We start from the raw sequence: 17665 nt of genomic DNA, 5'->3' as shown, positions 1-17665 counted from the left end.
AGCAATCAAGCATAATTCCCCTAATAATTATTATTAATATAAAAAATTGGGGGAATGTGGAGAGTTCTTCAGTATTTTTTCACCTAAAGGAGACAACCAGAATGAGATGCAAATCAGTGCTCTTATCTAATGAATAATGCAAATGAGTGTTCTGCATATAGCAAGTCAGTCTGCAGGAATTCTCTCTGCCTCACCTCACATTTCTTGTGGATTTAAGCACCGTGTGTCACAAGAAATTAGAGAAAGGTATTGCCAAGTAATGACAGAGGTTTGGAGCCCCAAGTCAGTGTAGACCGCAAGGACATTAAGATGCATGGTACAGCAAGGGAGGGAGCTGACATCTCAGTAAAATGAAAATGTTGCTATTTTTCCTTCACCTGGTTAATGGAATTGTATGACACCATAATCTGTGATTATTTGTGTGGCTATTACTTAAAAGAATCTACAACAACACTTCTTTGGAAGGGTTCTGGAAAACTAAAAAGCAAGCCACTATCTTCCCAACCCCCAGTAGAGGTAGAAAAACCTAGAAGTAGTTTACTTTCTCTTTTGTGTAAGTTAACCAACACTTAAGATTTTTCAGTAACATGACAGAATCCACTTAAAACTGAGCACTTTCTGCAACTTTTCTTGCTACTTGAAAGGTACTCAATTCCCCAAATAACAATTGAAAACAAACCCTCATTTACTCAACATATAATCAATTGATGTTAACCATGGGTGTGCTCACAGTTCCTTTTCAGTCATGGGTTATTTCACTGCAATGTATTTTTGATTTAGAATTCACTGCCATTGTCTCCGGTTTTCTAAGAAAGCTGTCCTGAATACAGAGTTATTTTCCTTGTATAACATAACACATGCCTCATGTTTTCTGTTGAGTCATTTGCTCTGCCAGTCCCAGATTTTAATCAATCTTAAAAGAGTGCTCAACTTAATCTTGTGCAAATGTGATACTTTTTTTTTTTTTTTTTTTTTTTTACCAAAATATTTAGGAGAGGTTCAGGCACAGCCACATGGCAGAGGGGAATCTGTAGCACAGTCCTTGGGCTATTTGTTTCTAGCCATCCTTACAGTTACCTCAACATATAGAAGTGGACCAAAATTGAGCAACAACACTTAAATCTTCTTAATGAAAATTGTTTGATGTATGTTGCAAATCCATTCTCCCTCAAACAAGCAATCTGACCATACAACATCCCAATTAAGACAACGACCACATATATTATTACACTAAGCAACCATTGGGGTCAATTCTTCATTTTAGTTTTGTAAGTTTTCCTTTAAGTTTGAATTTTGGAGAAAATACACAGATAACAAAGCTTGCTAAGAATTGTTATGTTAAACACACATAATAAGACTCTGAGCTTCAGGGGCACCTGGGTGGCTCAGTCGTTTAAGCATCCAACTCTTGATTTTAGCTCAGGTCACGATCTCATGATTTCCTGAGTTCAATCCCCTCATCAAGCTCTGTGTTAATAGCGTGGAGCCTGCTTGGGATTCTCTCTCTCTCCCTCTCTCTCTCCCCTCGCCCCCCAACTTGCACTCTCTCTGTCTCTCTCAAAATAAATAAATAAACTTAAAAAAAGATTCTGAGTTTTAAAATGATGTTAAAAAAATGAAGAAAATATCTTTAGAGTAGGGAATTTATGACATTTACTTGAAAACCCAGAGAACATTTTTATTTACTTCATAGAATTTCTATAGCACTGTTTTATATATGATAAAATATTAGTGAGTCATAAAACACGTCTAGTAAGTGTTGATCAGAATTTTAATATCTGAAATATAAAGGAAAATATAAAATTGGTTTGTATATAGTATGGCATTTTGTAAATTTTTATTTCCATTAAGTGCATATTTATGTTTATATGCATTACTGAGTCTTAATGTAAAATGCATTACAGTTAATCTTAGATTAAAAAAATGTGAAAGCTTGTGCTCTAGGGCCCTTCATCAAATCATCTAACATTCACATCGACATTGGGAAAGAGCACAGACAAGCAGACCAGCTTAATTATTATGCTTACTAAGTCAAAGGGTTGATTGAGCCTTCTATACCAGTATAAAATACAAGCTTTGTGAAATCCACAACCTTATAGAAATGCAAATACATTTTCATTTCTTAATGGGCTCTTCAAAGAGAAGCAGGCACTTTGCAATTCGTAGCTTATTCCCAAGGGTGGGTATCAATCCATGTTCATATCTTTGGGCAGGAAAATATATGGCACTCTCTGGAGTGTATCTGGTAAGGGTTAGAAAAAAACCTTGAGTTAACTGTGTGAGCAAAGGTGAGGCTCCTGTTTGGACACTGTAGTCTCAAAGTGGAGCCTTGGCATTCTGGTCTATCAGACAGACATCACCAGATATAGTGCTTCTGGAGGCCAAATTAGACTAATTCCTTCATAGTGCTTCTAGTCAGAAATTCTTTTTTTTCTTTTTTTAATATAATTTATTGTCAAGTTGGCTAACATACAGCATATACAGTGTGCTCTTGGTTTTGGGGGTAGATTGCTGTGATTCATCGCTTACATAGAACACCAGTGCTCATCCCAGCAAGTGCCCTCCTCAGTGCCCATCTCCCATTTTCCCCTCCCCCCACTTCAACCCTCAGTTTATTCTCTGTATTTAAGAGTCTCTTACGGTTTGCCTCCCTCTCTGTTTGTAACTATTTTTTCTCCTTCCCTTCCCCCATGGTCTTTTGTTAAGTTTCTCAAGTTCCACATATGAGTGAAAACATATGATATCTGTCTTTCTCTTCTAGTCAGAAATTTTTGAAAAGACAACCAAGGTAAACAAGCAGAAAAGTGCACACTGAAGGAAATGGAGATAATTCAGGAAATAGAAAAGGATATTAAAATGAGCAGATTCATCTACTCAGAGATTCAAGAACATTTTATATTCATAAAACAAGAACAAAATATTTTGAGAGAATAAAAATCAAAACAATAATTTGTTATTGTCAAATTTGTTTAAAGATCAATTGAAAATAAATGTCTCAAAAAATATCATAAGGCAAAAAGACAAAATAATGGAATATATGTCTAAAAAATAAAAAAGATAAAAACATACATATAAAAGCAATTCAGGTGGTTCAATTTCCTGGAAGAATGAGTGAAAAACAGGAAGGAGGATTTACTAAAGAAAGAATTGAGGAATCTTTCCCACAAGAAGGATATGAGTCTTTGGATTATAAAGATCCACCAAGTGCCTAGCATAATGGATGAATAAAAGAACCATCTCAATACATAGTCATAAAATTTCAGAACTCTAAGAATAAAGAGAGTAAACCCTAAAATTCTAAAATGTGGTATATTATATTATTCTTCCTATTTATTCACTCTCCCTCTGTATAAGGCCCATCCCTCAGACCCTTCCCTGGGGCTCCTTCCCATGTGATGGGTATGGGATGCTGGAGAAGGAAGACTTTTGGAGGCAATGATTCCTGCTCCATTGGTGTCAGGTTTGGACATGTGACTGGTTTCAATGTGAATGGTAATAACGCTAGTAGGAGCTTGAAGTGTCAACATTTTTTGGTTCTATCATAGTTCCTTTCTCTTGTCAAAAGTTGAGCATTCTCTGCTAGGGACGACTTCTGGAGTCTAGATCCCATACTTAGAAGACAAATGAGGCCAAAATAGAGATACCCACAGTTAACATGTGACAAGCTACTGACATTTTGGCACTGCATATACCATAGCCTAACTTATTGACACCAAATACAAGAGAGAGAAAAATATGTCAAGAAAACATGTATGCCTTTCAGCAGCCCTGGGTCTAACTGTACCTTTAGAATTGTAAACAAAATTATTTTTAGCTTAGAATTTTATGTTCAACCTACTGATCAGAGTGAGGGTAGAAGAGAGAAGTTTTTAATCACTCAAGACTCTTTTTATTTGTAAGTTACTTGCGGCTATACTCTAGCAAAATGAAGATAAAACAAAAATTACAAAGACATGGGATTCAAAACAAAAATCACAAAGACATGGGTTTCGGGCATCTGTGGGTCCAAGCAAGGAAAACAACGAAGAGAAGCCCTAAGGGTGGGGTTGGGCATGTGGGAAAAGAGATTAATCAGCATGATAAATGTGAGGATATGGTGAAGAAAAATAGACAAGCAGTGCAAAAACAAAGCAAATAAAAACTCACAAGATCTAATGCACAGTATGGTGACTATAGTTAATAACACTGGATTGTAAACTCAAAAGTTGCTAAGAGAGTAGATCTTAAAAGTTCTTATCACACGAAATGAACAGACTCTTAACTATAGAAAACAAACTGATGGTTATCAGAGGGAAGTGGGGGGATAGGTTAAATAGATGATGAGGATTAAGGAGTTCACTTGTCATGATAAGCACTGAGAGATATATGGAAGTGTTGAGTCACTATATTGTGCACCTGAAACTAATATAACATTGTGTATTAACTAACTGGAATTAAAATAATGACTTAAAAAATAAAAAATAAAAAAAGTTCTGGTTGTAAGAAAAACAGTGTAAATATGTATGGTGATGGATGTTAACTAGACTAAAACAAAAACTCACAAGAAAGATATGGGCTATTTATGAATCAATGTAAAATATGCCATGATTTTTCGGAGCTATGAGAATTGAAGAAAGAAGTTCTCTGACACTAACACTGATCTTTATCCTTCAAGTGAATCAAGGATGATGCCATTGAACAATGGAGAAGGAAATAAAATTATAGCTCTATACTTGACCTGGTAGGGAGAAATGTTTGCATGGTCATAAAATGTAAATTTGGTTTATTGGCTTTCAACTTAAAGGGTCAAGCTAAGAATATGGCATAGAAGACTTTGTTGTATTTGCAAGAAAGAATGAAAATGTCAACATTGTAAATGGGAACGTAAATAAAAGTATTGCTGACAGAAGGTGGATATGGAAAATGAGGAAGATAAGGTAAAAACAGTGAAGCTCCCATCTTACTAAGTGGGAAGGTTGAGAGATATTATCAACTTGGTCTCTATCTCACTCAGCTTGAGGGGGTGCAACACTGTGGTCTTGAAAGTTGGTTGACCAAAAATATATTATTTTTTAAAGATAACCATGTATGACTAGAAATAATCACCTACATGTCAAAAAATGGAAAGGAGAGAGGGTAAAAACCAAATTATATACCTGAGCTATAACCCCATCTTTAAAACAAATAGCCAATAGATTTTGCCTAAAATTGATAAGTCAAATAAACAGAAGTGTAACTAAACCTAGAACTATGGAGAAAACTGCTGGAAGTAAGTCAGAAACAAAGTTTTTAAAGTTGCCTCTCAGACAGGAGAGAAGAGAGGAATAGAACAGGAGGCCTCTTTTCATGGTTCTTCTGTACTCTTTTACTCATTAACATGTGCATGTAGTATTCTGCTAAAAATGAAACTTAAAAAAGATAGGGGTGAGGGGGATAAAGGTCTGAACTAGGGTAAAAAGTCACTAGAAGTTTAGGGGCACAGGAGTAACAGAATGAAAGCAAGGCCTAGAACCATTAAAATGGCAGCTATCATGAACAGAAGTGAGACTGAGGAAGAATATTTAGAAACCTGCCTTAGATGAATTGTTTTCCACTGGGGCAATTTTGCCTCCCAGGGGGACATGTGGCAGTGTCTGGAAATACTTTATTTGTCACAGTTGGGGGTGTGTACTCCTGGTATCCAGTGGGTAGAGGCCAGGGATGATACTCAACACCCCCATAATGTACAGGACAGCCATTTCCAAGGAATTATCCGGCTCCAAATGCCAACAGCACCAAGGCTGAGAAACCCTGGTTTTGGCTCAAGTCATGATCTTGTGGTTCATGAGATCGAGCTGTGGTTTGGGCTCTGTGCTGATGGCATGGAGACTGCTTGGGATTCTCTCTCCCTCTCTCTCTTTTCCTCCCCCCTCAAAATAAATAAACTTAAAAAAAATCTCTGCTTTAGACTATGTACATTTGTTCAAATGTAAGGTAGAAAGTCATCAAAATAGGCAAATGGCAGTAAGAACTGAAGAGAAGAAACATGCGGAAATGGCATTTGGAGCAACCTGGATGTGTTACATGAAAATCAGAAACCCTTGCAAATACAGAGTGTGAACAATTATATTCCTTTTATCCACTTTAGTGAATTCCCTATTGTAGTACAGCACTGTATTTAACCTGCAAATTTTTAGTATATTCCAATTCAGATAAATACCATGACATCCTTAAGCCTTACTGTAAGGAGTATATGCAGTTCATTCCTGTCAGCTAATAAACTTAATGGTGATGTTAAGTACACACTTTGCTAATAAATGAGTATAGGTAATCCTTAAATTCCTTAGTTGAGAATCAATACAACTGAGTTATTTATAAGAGTTAATTCAGTAAAAATGTTCCTCCAAGGCATCTTGGATTCAGATACCTAGAGTAAAGGTATCTAGACACATAGATATCTAGATACATAAAGATCTATGAAAATGCTTAGTGATTTTTACCTTATTTCAGAAACAAATAATGTATAGAGTAGACCACCTTATCTGTGGTTTTGCTTTCTCAGGTTTCAGTTACCCTTGGCCAACTGCAGTCCATAAGCATCAGATGACCTCTTCCTTCTGACATATCATCAGGTCAATAGTAGCCTAACACTATGCCACAATGCCTACATCATTCACCTCACTTCATCTCATCACGTAGGCATTTTGTCATCTCATATCATGACAAGAAGAAGGGTGTCTACAGTACCATAAGCCATTTTGAGAGAGAGAGAAGGAGAGAGAGAGACCACATTCATATAACTTTTATTATGGTATACTATTATAATTATTCTTTTATTTTCAGTTATTGTCAATCTCTTACGGTGACTATGAATTAAACTTTATCATAGGTATAATACATATAGGAAAAAAACATTGGGTTTGATACTGTCTGTGGTTTCAGGTATCCACTGAAGATCTTGAAACATAACCCCCACAGATAAGGGACTCCAGTATCTTTCTTATCAGATGAGTTGCTGACTACAGTTGAATGGGGGAAAAGGGGTATCCATAGGGAATGGGCAGTCATTTGATTTTCCCTAAATCAATCTCCGTACCAACGTGCTACTCTATAAGCCATTAGTTTCTTTGCAACAAGACTTGACTTTATAATCAAAAGCTGTCGCTTTCCCATGCCAGAGAAAGTTCTTTGAGGGTAGGAACTTTGCCTTACTCAACTTCCTTTCCCTCTCAGTGCCCAGCCTTGAAAATAGACGGTCCTCAATAAGTAGTTATTGATTTGTACTGAATTGGTGAATTTAATTTCAAACTGCCCCCAGCAAGAATCTGTACTTGTCAACACTAAAATTACTTATGATCCTATGAAGAACATAACCAACTGACAAAGTTATGAATCTTTCCCAAACTGGCCTTAGAACTTCTTGTGATTCTCACCATGCATGTTGTAAATGAGTTTGGAATTTGCATGCCAAGTTGAAATATGGTGACCTAGAGAATGTCTATGATTGATCTCATTCAAGCAAATTTACTCATTGTCCCCCAACACCTCACTATAATTAGACACTGGCTTTTTGTTTCAAATTACATAATGGTTTTTCATAGGAGACATCTGTCTTGTAACTTGCCTGATTCTCTTAGGAAAAAAAAAAAAGAAAACAAACTGAAAGGAAAGGGAAAAACAATACCTTAGTGACATTAATTATACCAGCATGGTTTCCAGTGCTTTGAAAGGGGGACTCTGAGCATTGACTACCATTGAAATGAAGCCTAAAGGGTACACTACAGTTCTGAAAACCCCACTTAATGTTCTTATCGCTCCAAGAAATCTAGTCATATCCTGATGGCTACCTAGCGTGACAATCAATTTCTCCTATTAAGTTGCCCAAGGCAGTAGCCTGGTGTGTACTAGTGCCAGGATCCCTCTGCAGGTTGAATTCCATAATGCCTCTTGCTTTCCAACAAAAATTGAGCAGGATATAACATACCAGTAGGTAAAGGTCCTTCCAACCCCAGGATAGACTTGAAAAGAAACCTTATACTCTGATTGCAGTATTGCTGTACTTCATACATCCCAATAAACTGCTGCTTCTTGTGTTTGGAGTTTTTATGAAGCATCCGAGAAGAATTACTGTGTTGACGTCTGCTGGGCAAGTACAGCTTAGTTGTGAAATTCAGAAAGTACTAGCTTAATTTGAAGCTAGTAGTATAAGTGCTCTTGAATACTTCATAGTATTTGAGCATTCATACATTCATCAATCAAACATTGATCAAATAAATAAATAAAATATTTATAATGCAAAAATCAGGGTAGATCAACATTTTAAAGTTCAATCATTCATTCATTCATTCAAGCAACCACTATTAAGTAACTATTATATATCAGGTATGGTACTAAATTCTATGAATATGGCTGAATTATCCTTGCCCTTGAAAAATGTATAGGCTGATATTTCACCCTCAACTCTGAACTTGCTTTAAAATTACCAGAGCAATTAAAAAACAACCTGTGTACTTCATCTCCAAAGGTAGGTCCCAAACACTGGCACTGCTTTTTTTTTTAATATCATTTTTATTTGTTTAATATATTTTCAAGTGCTTTTTTGGGGGGAAAGCATCCATCATCTCTTAACCATGTGAAACTTAGTCGCTTGAAGGGGAACAGGCTCAAATTTACTTCCATTTCACCTATATCTTAGAAGTCTCTAATTGTTAGAAATATTAAATATAAAATTAAAAACAAAAGAATCTTACAAAACAGAATATGCAAATACATTTAAATGACTGACTTTAATATTTATATTTTTCAAGAATATCTGCAAAGCAGTAGAATATAATGGTTAAGTAAACAGCATTTAGAATCACATATTTGGCTTTGAGTCAGTCAGCCATTAATTATTGGCAATAAAAGTTCAAGCTAGTTTAATAATTTCTGTAAGGATTTAAACATTGGCATTTCAACACCCAGCAGAGAACAAAATCCTTGCTCTAATAGGTGAACTACACAAACAAACAGGAGATCATAGTATAGAGTAGTAAGTGCTATCACAGGCATAGACAGGATGCTTCTGGAGCACTTTGGAAGGCTGTAAAGATCAGCCTTGCAGGGATGGGGTGGTGGTCAGGGAAAGCTTTATCAACAAAAATAGATTAAAGCTTCTAAAGAAGAGGAAAAGTCCTTCTAAGAAGGGTCAGAGAAGGAGGGAGACAAGAAAGCAAAGAAATGAGAAAATAAGCAAGAAGAGGGTCACCTGGGTGACTTAGTCGGTTGGGTGGCCAGCTTCGGCCCAGGTCATGATCTCACCGTCCGTGGGTTTGAGCCCCGCATCGGGCTCTGTGCTGACAGCCTGGAGCCTGCTTTGGATTCTGTGTACCCCCCTCTCTCTGCCCCTGCCCCACTCATGCTCTGTCTTGCTCTGTCTCTCAAAAATAAATAAAAGTAAATGTTAAAAAAAATTTTTTAATAAAGGAAATAAGAAAATAAGCAAGCAGACATGCATATTTTAGCATATTTTTGAACAAAATATCCAGCCAAATTGATGGATTCTATAGTGGAAATTCATGGAATTCAGCTCAAGCATCAGTAGTGTATCCCTACACAAGTCACTAAACTTTTTTGATCCTTTATTCATTTATAACTTGAGGACAATGATAGATACCTGACAGGGTTATTATAAGGAACAGAAAATGTAGCATGAAACACTCAATAAATGCCATCATTAAGCAGATAGAGATGATTCAAAAACAAATACTATTCAAATATTGTTGTAGTGATTGGATTAAAATTATAGTTTGTTAGTTTAGAAGACTGAAATCTCGGGGTACCTGGGAGGCTCGGTCGGTTGAGTGTCCGACTTCAGGTCATGATCATGTGGTTTGTGGGTTTGAGCTGCACGTTGGGCTCTGGGCTGACAGCTCAGTGCCTGGAGCCTGCTTCAGATTCTGTGTGTGTCTCTGTCTCTCTGCCCCTCTCCCATTTGTGCTCTCCCTCTCTCTCAAAGATAAATAAACATTTAAAAAAAAGAAGACGACAAAAATCTCAAGATCAAATAAAAACAATCTTGACATACCTTTCTCCAGTGAAATATAGCACATATTACTTTTTAAGCTACATTAATCCTGAACAGGACTCAATTTTCCTCTTCCAATAGTGATATTGACTAGTGTAATGTACTGATTAATCAAGATCAGAAAATTCTGAAGGAATTAGAATGGAATTTAAATGCTGTACAGAAATGGAATTCTAAAACTCAAATCTCTCTTCCAGCACTGAGAATAAACATTCAATGTGACACTGAAGTATTTCGATGCTTAAGATTTGCTTATCTATCTTAGGATGGTGGGCAAGAATAAAGAGCTATGATTGTTGTCTCATTTTATTTCACTGCTCTAAACAAGAATTTCTTAAACATCTCACACTACTTCACCAGATGGGTATGGTCTTCCTTAAAATCCAGACAGCTATAAAACTTTACTTTCTAGGTAGCAAATGTGTTGGAGCATTATTAAAAGGTGTTGGGCATGGCATATAATTTTTCAGGAAAAGCAAAGTGTTATGGGTCATATTTTGTTGTCAAAGAAACACTGGCCCAATTCTTTACTTCTTCCTTGCCCCTAGCAACGAACAAAAAAAAAACAAACAGATGAAAACAAACAAACAATATGACAGGATATTCAATTGATCTATTACTGAAAAACAGAAACACCAATCCCTTTCAATCAGGGCTTTGAAATTGGTATTTCTAAAGAATCACACAAGTCTTTCTGTATTCTAGGCTACACTATATCTAACCCTAGAAATAAGTAAGTAAATAAATAAATAAATAAGAATAAAGGGGAAAAGGAACAAAATAGAAAATGGAAAAGACTTCTAGAATAGTGAATTATGAGGAAATTTTAAGGTGCTATGGAAAAAAATGCAGTATGGTTGGATATATCTCAGTAAATCTATGGAGCACACCTACTTTTATTCTTTGATATATAACACATTATGGCTTACAAGTGAAGTATAATTTCAATTCCTACTACCGAGCCATTATGATGTTCTTGGGGACCAGTTGATTTATTACTGAGCTTTCCTATACCAATCTCATACCAGTCTGGAAACAGAAAAGTCCTCTCTTCTGAATAAGGTGATTTCTGTAGAAACACGGCTGTTCTCAAAAGTTCACAGCACATAGATCGCAGGACACTACCAAGTTCTCTACTTTAGAGTTTCCAAGAAAAATTTTCACATACCACAAACATTCTATCAAGTACCTATTGCTTTTTAAAATGCTAGGTTTTTTTTTTTCAAGTATCAGTTAGTGAATTTATGTTTATGAGAGTCCCTAGTGAGAGGATATGGGAAAAGCAGTCTACAATTTAAGGCAAACGCTTTTCAGATTGGTTTCACAAAAATTCCTTTTCTCTTAAGACAACTTTTAAAAACAAAGCCAACGGATGCCACATTCTGAGAATGGCTGAACCAAATGACTGGTCACTTTTTTTTTTTTTCCTAGTAATAGTATAGTTAAGTATATGTTAAATCTTGGATTCTAGAATTTTGACTTCATGAATTATGCCATAGTATACAAGTTAAACATAAGAAGTTTAAACCAGACTGCCGAGATTTTTGCTAATTTTGTGGCTTTGGGCAATGACATAACTTTTCTGTGCTCTACCCTCTTCATTTGAAAAATGGGACACTACCTAATTATGGAGTTGCTATGAGTTAGCACATCTAGAAGTTCTTATAATAGTGCCTCACACATAGTAGGCACTCATTAGAAGTTAGATTTTAATATATTATTGCAGTCTCCAAGAATTCACTTGGCAGAGTACAGGTTTTGGAATTAGGGATGAATCCCACCCCAGTCATTCATCAGCTTTGTGATGACAGACAAACCTATTTGACCTCTCTGAGTCTCCGTGTTCTCAAGAGTAAAGTAAGGACAATAATACCTACCTCATACTGGTTTGAGGATTAAACAAGCAACAAGCAATATGCTTGCTGTATAGTCAAGTGGCTATCTGAAAAGCATACAACAACTAAAGCAAATAAATAGCATATATACTAGATTGTCAAGGTGGTAAAGGAAGGAAAGCAAAAGACTGAAGAACAAGTTAAACATTTGGTTCTAAAGACTCCTGGATCTCTCATCTACCATGTCCCCTCCTTTCCCCACTTCCCCACGAAAATCCAGGCTATTGATAAAAGTATTTCTATGCCCCAAAGTGAATGTGATACTTGAAAATCAGTCAGGAGTATTGTCAGCCTTTGGCAATCATACTGAATCGGACAAGGTTAATCATGGTCACTTTAGAGCCTCCGGAAATACCGTGGGCCTTCAGAGGGTGGGTGGTCAGTCATGTCTATGAGGGTCGGGGAAATGGAGTTTAGAGTGATAGACGCAGCAGGTGTGTAGTGACTAATGCTGGGAACTGCAGCACTCACAGAGCCCCACGGAAGCTTGGCAAAGAACAGTGGGAGAGCCTCTAGGCCTCTGCCGGGCCACTCAATGGCAGACCAATGCAAGCCACTGAGACTCAAAAACAATCCAGTGTCTTTGAAGCAGCCAGACACCTTGAGGGAAGAAAAACCTTAATCCCAAGTCTTAAATCTCCTTTCTGTGCCTTCTGCCAACGATTTTGAGAAGATGGTGAAAGGCCAGTGGGGAGAAGAAATAGATGTTTCTAAGTCCAAGACTCAGAGCTGGTACAGAATGATTAGAGAAAATTAGGAAGTGTTTAGTTAAACGTGTACATAATGAGAAAAAAAATTTAAATACTTGCTGAGCATTTTAAAACATCAATAACTCAGCCATTTATATTTTTAAATATTAAAAAGGGCACAGAGTGTGGTATTGATTTGAAATACAGGAATGTCATGCTAAAAAAATGTATCTGGTTTTGAACTGACAAAATAAGACCGATCAATCTGGTTTTATTCACATACTAAGGGCTACATTTCAACATAATGAAATTTTGCCTTATTAAAATGTAGGTTAGGATACTCAATATTTGTATGGTACAACAAGTAATAATGGCCCCATTATTAACCTCCTATTCTTTAAAAAGTTCCAAAAAAAGAAATAGGAATTGAGAGCCTAGATGTATCTATAATATGACAAACAGCTGTCTATTATCTTATTTTGGGGTCAGCAATGGTAACTCAATAAATTGTAATGTGTTTTCTAAACCTGACCTATAATTGCTGTTTTAAAACAAAACATAAATAATACCAAATGGTACATCCAATTAATTCATTTCCAACTGGTTTTGATTATCAGCACCAATAATTATGTTCAGTTTGTATCTGGTTATTAGCCTTAATGATACTATATCTGCCATTTAAGTAATTACTTTTTTACCAGCATCATCAGTAACAATAATTTTTTGCTTGTAATTAGTTGATTTGTCATTCATTAAGGCTGCTAAATTATCCTATTAAATCATCATCCACAAGATGATCATAAAGATAAAAAAAATATTGCATGGGTACTGAAACCTGTCACTCATTGAACTTTGAAGTATGACATAGACATGGCCTAAGAAAAAAAGAAATAATTTATTGATCTTCTTTAGGCTCTAATACGCCCTTTAACCTCACTTCCTTTATGTCTTAAAGTATATTTTTTAAGTAAAAAACCTAAATAGCAAAACACTTTGAAAATAATTTTCTTAATTTTCTTAAAAAGCAGATGTGATGGTCTTTTTGAAGTGTAAACTCACTATGCTACAGCCACCAGTTATTCAAACACTAATTTAGGTGTTGCTATGGAAGTGTTTTATAGATGTGATTAAAATCCATAATCAATTTGACTTTTAAGTAAGGAAGATCACCCTAGATAGTCTGGATAGGCCTAATTCAATCAGCTTAAAGGCTATAAGAGCCGAGGCAAGGCTTTCCTGAAGAAGAAATTGTGACTATGGAAAGCAGCCTCAGAACATGCTTGAGAGTTCAAGCCTACCCTTCCTGATAGTCTACCTTACAATTTTGGACTTGCCTAGCCAGCCTCCATAGTCACGTAAACCAATTCTTTGCAATACTTTTCTTTTTTTTTTTTTTATATATGAAATTTATTGTCAAATTGGTTTTCATAGCACTGGGTGTTGTATGCAATACTTTTCTAAATACAGAGGCGCCTGAGTGGCTCAGTTAGTTAAGCATCCAACTCTTGGTTTTGGCTCAGGTCATGATCTCATGCTTTCCTGAGTTTGAGCCCCACACCTGCCAGCACAGAGCCTGCTTGGTATTCTATGTCTCCCTCTCTCTCTGCCTCCCCTCTGCTCATGCTTTCTCTCTCTCAAAAATTAATAACTAAACCTTAAAAAAAAATTTAAAATACTTTTCTAAATATATATCTCCTACTAGTTCTGCTTCTCTGGTTGGACTCTGATACAGCACGCTAGCACGAGGTGGCTTGGTGTTGTATCAGACAGAAGAGATAGATAGTAGAAAGTACTCCTTGACCTAAAATGGAGAGCTTGCCATTTAAAATTTCATGAGTGGATAGCCATTCACTTCTTTGTGTGATCCTATAAAAATGTAGACGTTTCTAGAAGGGGTAGCAGCATAAATATTCCTATTAATACCTTCCCCTTTAAAGGTCCTCAATTCCCACATGAGGCACTAAGAGGATAGAACTCATAAGTTGTAAAGATCAGGGGAGGAGTAGACAGCAAATGGAAGTGTTGCTACCTCATAGCTTGGCCAAGGGCCAGTTTTGTCAGAACTAGTATTGATCCATTTAAGTTACTGTAGATTTCTGCTCCGTTATAAACTTGCCTTCTCCCAGGCAGGCAAGACCTTAAAGAAATATACACGCATTAGGATTCCATTATCAAAAGAACAGTCACGTCATGTTTCAAGAAACTCTGGAAGAAATCTGGAAAGAACACAAATACATGGAGAGTAAATAACATGCTACTAAATAATGAATGAGTAAACCAAGAGATCAAGGAAGAAATTTAAAAAATACATGGAGGGACAGTGCTCACCAAGGCCGATGCCTGGCCCTCTAGCAAGACCAAGCCCCACTGCATTTTATTTTATTTCGTTCGTGGCTTTGCATAGACTAAAGTTTTGTGGGTTAGGTTCAACTCTGGACCTCCTTAAAGAGGACCCATTTTTTTTTTTCTTTCCAAAATGACAGCTTCCAGCCATGCACTAGTGTTAGATTTGCACTGGGTGATGCTGAGAGATAGCAAGCATTGCAGCTCCTATAATTACAGAACTTATGTGGTAAGGAGGATAAGAGATGACTTCAGAGAAAATAAGAAGGTAAAGGATCCCGTAGAAATTCAAACCCTAGTGAATAAAGTCAAAATAGGCCTCGGAATAATCCATTGCAGGTCCACATTGGCCAACTGTATTTGACTGACAAGTTTATGAATGAGAATCAAGAGAAGTCCAGGACTTAGGGAGCTGGGACCAGGCACCTCCAACAGCTGTAGACCACCTTCAGCATTCATTCTCTGCTTGGGATGGGGGCTCTCAACAGAACACAAGTAGTCTCTTACATCAGCTTAAAATAGCTTCTTGCTCTGTCTGCTGTAGGAGAAGCTCAGTCACGTTTCCATTCTTCTGCAGCCTTAGTGGAAAAGGATGGCTCTCTCTTGGTTTGAGTATTAGAATGAAGACCTGAAGCTCACTCAGAATAATTCTGTGTATTATTGTGTCACTCCTCTTTTATATCTCATCATCACCTGTTTAGAGCACTTCCACACTTTGTTTTTGCTTCATTGACAGTAAACAGAACTGTCTCTCTAAAAAAAAAACAAAAAAACAAAAACAAAAAAAAACATGGATACAAGTGAAAATGAAAACACAATGGTCCAAAATCTTTGAGACACAGCAAAAGCTGTTCTAAGAGGGAAAATTATAGCATTATAGGCCTATCTGAAGAAGCAAGAAAAATCTCAAATAAACAACATAACCTTACACATAAAGGAGCCAGAAAAAGTAAAACAAACAAAGCCCAGGGCTAGTAGAAGGAATGAAATAATAAAGATTAGGGAAGAAATAAATGAAATAAAAACTAGAAAAAGAATGAAACCTGGATCTGGTTCTATGAAAAGACAAACAAAATTAATAAACCCTTTAGTCAGTCTCATCAAAAACAGAGAGAGAGAAAGATACAAAGGATAATAAGAAAATATTACAAAAAAATTGTATGTCAGCAAATTGGACAACCTAGAAGAAATGGATAAATGCCTAAAAACATATAATCTTCCAAAACTGAAACAGGAAGAAATAGAAAATTAGAACAGACTGATTACTAGCAATTAAATTGAATTGGTAATAAAAAAAAACTCCCAACAAATAAAAGTCCAAGACCAGGTGGCTTCACAGATGCATTCTATTAACATTTAAAGAGTTAATACCTATTTTTCTCAAGCTGTTCCCAAAAAGAAGAGGAAGGAAAGCTTCCAAATTTATTCTATTAAGTCCGCATTACCCTGATACCTAAAACCAGATAAAGACACCACAATAAAAGAAAAATACAGGCCAATATCTCTGATGAACACAGATTCTAAAATCCTCAACAAAATAGTAGAAAGCCAAATCCAACAATACATAAAAAAATCATTCACCACAATCAAGTGGGATTCATTCCAGGAATACAAGTGTGGTTCAATATTTGCAAATCAATCAACATGATACATCACATTAACGAGAATATATAAAAATTATGTGATCATTTTATTTTTTTTTAAATTTTTTTTTCAACGTTTTTATTTATTTTTGGGACAGAGAGAGACAGAGCATGAACGGGGGAGGGGCAGAGAGAGAGGGAGACACAGAATCGGAAACAGGCTCCAGGCCCTGAGCCATCAGCCCAGAGCCTGACGCAGGGCTCGAACTCACGGACCGCGAGATCGTGACCTGGCTGAAGCCAGACGCTTAACGACTGCGCCACCCAGGCGCCCCTATGTGATCATTTTAATAGATGCAGAAAAAGCATTTGACAAATTACAATATCCATTCATGATAAAAACTTTCAAAAAAGTAGGTTTAGAGGAAACATACTGCAACATAATAAAGGCCATGTATGAAAAACTCACAGTTAACATCATATTCAATGGTGAAAAACTGAGAGGTTTTCCTCTAAAATGAGGAATAAGACAAGTCCACTTTCACTACTTTTATTCAAAATAATAGTGGAAGTCCTAACGGCAGCAATCAGAAAAGAAATAGACGTCCAAATTGGTAAGAAAGAAGTAAAACTTCCACTATTTGCAGAGGACATGATACTCTATGTTGAAAACCCAAAAGACTCCACCAAAAAGCTACGGTAACTCATAAATGAAGTAAATAAAGTTGCAGGATAAAAAATTAATATCCAGAAATTGGTTGTATTTCTATACACCAATAATGAAGCAGAAAGAGAAATTAAGAAAACAATCCCACTTACAATTGCACCAAAAATAATAAAATACTTAGGAAGAAACTTAACCAAGAAGACAGAAAAGATCTGTCTTCTGAAGACTATAAAACATTGATGAAAAAAGTTCTAGATGACACAAACAAATGGAAAGATATTCTATGCTCATGGACTGGGAGAATAAATATTGTTAAAATGACAATATTGCCCAAAGCAATCTACTGATTTAATGAAATCCCTATCAAATTATCAACACTTTTCATAGAACTAGAACCAATGCTAAAAGTTGAATAGAATCACAAAAGACTGAATAACCAAAGCAATCTTGGGAAAGAACAACAA

General features: G+C 36.2%; 1 protein-coding gene and 1 pseudogene across 10 annotated transcripts in view; one reads left to right on the top strand and one right to left on the bottom strand.

The window, feature by feature from the left end:
- Positions 1-17665, bottom strand: part of NTNG1 (netrin G1) — a 336959-nt gene that overhangs the window by 286440 nt on the left and 32854 nt on the right. The gene's annotated exons all lie outside the window — the stretch shown is intronic.
- Positions 14907-15359, top strand: LOC121027593 (LYR motif-containing protein 4-like; annotated as a pseudogene).

This window comes from Herpailurus yagouaroundi, unplaced genomic scaffold, assembly GCF_014898765.1.
Source record: "Herpailurus yagouaroundi ecotype Mexico unplaced genomic scaffold, PumYag 77, whole genome shotgun sequence".
Taxonomy (NCBI): Eukaryota; Metazoa; Chordata; class Mammalia; order Carnivora; family Felidae; genus Herpailurus; species Herpailurus yagouaroundi.
The sequence above is the reverse complement of the archived record's forward strand: the minus strand, read 5'-3'. Positions and strand labels throughout refer to the sequence as shown.